The sequence below is a fragment of the Choloepus didactylus genome, chromosome 2, assembly GCF_015220235.1.
Source record: "Choloepus didactylus isolate mChoDid1 chromosome 2, mChoDid1.pri, whole genome shotgun sequence".
NCBI lineage: Eukaryota > Metazoa > Chordata > Mammalia > Pilosa > Megalonychidae > Choloepus > Choloepus didactylus.
In genome coordinates, this window is record NC_051308.1 from 98,190,103 (window position 1) to 98,193,927 (window position 3,825).

Sequence of the window (3,825 nt, forward strand, 5' to 3'; positions counted from 1 at the left end):
CTTTCAAAGAAAGACTTTTAATGGAAAGTTCTTTAAAACATATATTCTTTTATTCAAACACTTTAAATGGACTGAGATGATAAATATTTTCATGTTAGGAAATTCAATTTGATTGAAAAAATATTTCCAATTTCACATCATTGTAATATGCAATTTGTAAATTATATGGAAGAAAAGAACTACAATAAGGCATTCTGTTATAAATATTGATAAATATAGCAAGAAAACTACGTGTTTTTCCTACCATATATATATACATATTTTTTTCTTTCTTTCTACAAGCAATCAGCAATATTTTCTTTATTGCTTTATCACACTAGTCATATCACAATATTTTCTTTATCACACTAGTAGGGTTTTTAAATGTTCCAGAATGTAAACTCCTGAAAAATGTGAAAAGTTGAGAATGAATGGGAGATCGTGTGATGCACAGCAAAAGACACTGGCTTTAGTATCAGGCACCAATAAATTCTGAAACACCATTTATTTTTATATAGTCTGGGGCAACCTGTACTAACTACTTTTGTAAAATGAGATTAAACTTTTCTCCCTCATGTATATTGTTGTGAAGTTTATGAAGTAACATATGTAAACCACTTAGACAAGTGGCTAACACATATTAGATAAATAAGGGTTCATCTGAATAATCAATGTTAGCTGATCATTGTGCAATTACTTGGTAGTCACAATCTCATAGTAATTCAGCTGTACACTAAGGGGAGTGGATATACTTCAAATTCCACTCTGTTTTGAATAGACATTTAGAGATATATTTAGTCAAAGCAACCAAGCCCTAATGCTCCTACTGAATGGGGTTCAAATAGAATCCCATAAGGTGCATTTCTTCAACTAATATTCAGCCACTATGGGGTGATTATCCTTGCTGAGTGCAGAGAGCAGGCATTGAATAAATAATAATAGAGGAGGATAATGACAACTAGTCAAACCTCCTCTCTTAGTGATCTGCGATGAGGAAGTTCCTCTCTGGGAGCAAGCCATCTGAGCAGAATTAAGCCATCCAAAGCCAGCAAGGGACAGTTTAAGAAGTAAAGGGACACTTTGCACATGGCTGCCTTTGCTTCTTCCTTCACGTACACAGCAGGGGGTGCCATTACTGGCAGGTGATCACGAACACTGAGATGGCAAGGCCGTGCAGAGAAAGGAGAACCAGGTTGGCTTCTGAGATTGGTGGGCATCCTCATGGACCACCTGTGTCTTCATGGGCTGGAGATCTGCTCCCTCTGGGTCAGGATGGCTCCCCACGCTCTGTCCCATTTTCCAGGCCCCTAGCAAGGGGTACTGGTAAGAGGTGCATAGTTCAAGGAAAACTTCTGAATCTAGCTTGTGATGCATGAATAAGAGAGACAGCAAACTGAGTTTCATTCCTGTCAGAGAGACAAGTTGATAAAATCGTCCAGAAACTTGTGCTGAGGGCTCTGAATATACCCCAAAACAAACCACACGGCTCTCAGCCACTATCCAGAGAGAAATGGAACCTAACGACTTTACAGCTTCTGAGCCCACCTTTGGCCTCGGGAGGCTCAGCCCCTCCTTCCCTTCTGCAGGTACAAGTCTTCACCCCTTCTGGCTATGTAACTCACACCACCTGGCGACTCCTGCCCTGACTCATTGTTTTTAATGCTGCTGTTCTGCCCTGCACCTACTGTCTGGGTGTGTTCCTCCATGCACATGAGTCTTGTAGTTGGAAACTGCACCATAAGCTGTTTGCGGTTAGGGACCAGCTCTCGTCATTCTGTCTATATTCTATCCAGATTCCAGCACACATTTAGGTACAGAGTGAACAATCACTTGAATATTTGTTGCAATTAACTCAGGGTTCATACAGAGAATCTGGCTGCAGGAAGATGAATTTGGCTTTACTTCTATCCTGTGCTAAGTGCTGAGGTTGTTTTCCCTTTTTATTAAATCTGAAGATGGAACGATATGGAAGTCTCCTAAGAGATGAAAAAAAGAGAACCTAAAAAATATCTACTTGCCTTAGGTCTTTTCCTGATTAGAGCATTAAAATGATTTCTTCCATCGTCAGAATTCCTCCTAGCATATATTTGTGGTACTTGCATGCATGCAGATTCATCCTTTCAGTTAGCCAGTTAGCAAACATTTAATTAACTATCAGTTGGGAGATCCTTGTGGGTGGAGTTATATTTTTTCTGTATTTATCCTACATGACTAGCACAGTTCCTGGCACATGTAAGCACTCAGATATTTGTTTAAGAAGTGAGTATCTTTTTTGGTTTCTATCATTTCTATATTATAAAATATTTTCTCTTGGCTTGTAAGATAATCAAATTATACCTGAATATAAAAACCAAGGACAGAATAACTGTCTGCACCAATGGCCTTCTAATATTTTCTTTGATCATGCCTAAAAGCTGCCTCCCTGAATTTAGGAGTTATGTCTAAAATCTGACTCAGTTTTCACTCTCCTTTGACCCCACCCCCAAGCCCACAAATCCTGTTTTCAGTAAGTGCCTGTGGAGAAGGGCCCACTTTTCCCCACAGCCTCTCTCCCCCAGATGATGTCAGCACCTGGGCCATGTGTTCAGTCCTGTGAGGGGGAACATGCTGTAGGGATGGGCCTAGGGAAAGCCAGAGAGTAAGGTTCCAGGAAAGTAAAAGAGTGGGAATTGTTTGCTGAGACTTCCTCAAGTTGACTGAGAGGACTTCAGAGAAAAGGTCTAGAAAGAAAATGCATACCTCAGTTTTCCCTTTCCCTGTTAGCAGTAGAGACGGGGAGTTTTGTTCCTAAATGGTTAACCAGAAATTCTGAAGGAAGTATATTTTCTCTTCTCTGTTTCCTCGTTTACTGGTGGTTCCTTAGAATAAGTAAAAAGAAAAAGAACCACAGAGAAATCTTGTTTCAGAAAGAATTTTAATAAAAATTCTAAGTGCAGCATCGTTGCAATGCTCCTGCTGGCCGCTGATTGTAGCTCTTTTTGTGCTGCTTCTAAAGCTCTGAAACTGTGTACAAGGGTGGAGAAATTTTCAAGTTTGTAAAAATGGTTGTGAATGGATTTTCCCCACTTTTCTTTTTCAGGCCTTTCTAAATTCTCTGAAGATAAAAAGAGAAAAGCTGTCCCCGATATTACCTTTAAGCTAAGTAAGATTTGGCTGGCAAATGGAATTATTTCAAAAGAAACTAGTGAACTGTAATTTCAGTTGTAATTGATCAGTCCTTTCATGTAAACTCACTTAATTTTAATACTTCTTTGGTTCAGGGTGCCTAGCAGGAACAGAGAAACCAGGGGAATTTGCTCTACCACAGTCCTCTTACCTTAAACTCTCAAGTGCCTTTGGAGTTCTGCTGTCGATGTTACTGCTCCCACCGGCTGGATTAAGCCAGTGAAAACCATCATCTTAAGAAATGGCAGTTGTTTCCATGGAGCCGTTCACACTGGGCTGGGCCATGACTACGCCAGAAATAATGTGATGGGAAAGTTGTCATTGATGCCTATTGAGAGTTTAGAAACCTGCAAAACCAGAGATGATTGCTCATATTGGGGTTTTTCTCACTTTATTTAATCATTCATTTATCCATTTATTCATCCCAGAAAACTTTACTGGGTGCTTTTCCCTTTGCTTCTCTCTCTCCAGATGAGATGAAAATGCTCTTTATGAAAGGTTAAGACTCCAGCATTATCCTTTTCCTCCTCCCTTCCTCTTCCTTTATAAGACCACTCTCATACTAAGAAAAGCAAAAAGCTAGAAAGAAAGCTCCAGCCCTCCAGTGCAAAAGGCTTCATCTGATTTCCTGCTGTGGGTCCTTAAACATAGCATGTCTATACTAGTGCAAGGCAGGGGAAT

General features: G+C 39.9%; 1 long non-coding RNA gene across 1 annotated transcript; it reads right to left on the reverse strand.

Moving 5' to 3' along the window:
* Positions 1-270: 270 nt before the first annotated feature.
* Positions 271-3,518, reverse strand: LOC119526399. Its single transcript, XR_005215175.1, has 3 exons — positions 3,296-3,518; positions 2,719-2,837; positions 271-1,385 (listed from the first exon to the last, which is right to left on the reverse strand). It is a non-coding gene; the product is annotated as an uncharacterized LOC119526399 (long non-coding RNA).
* Positions 3,519-3,825: the final 307 nt, after the last annotated feature.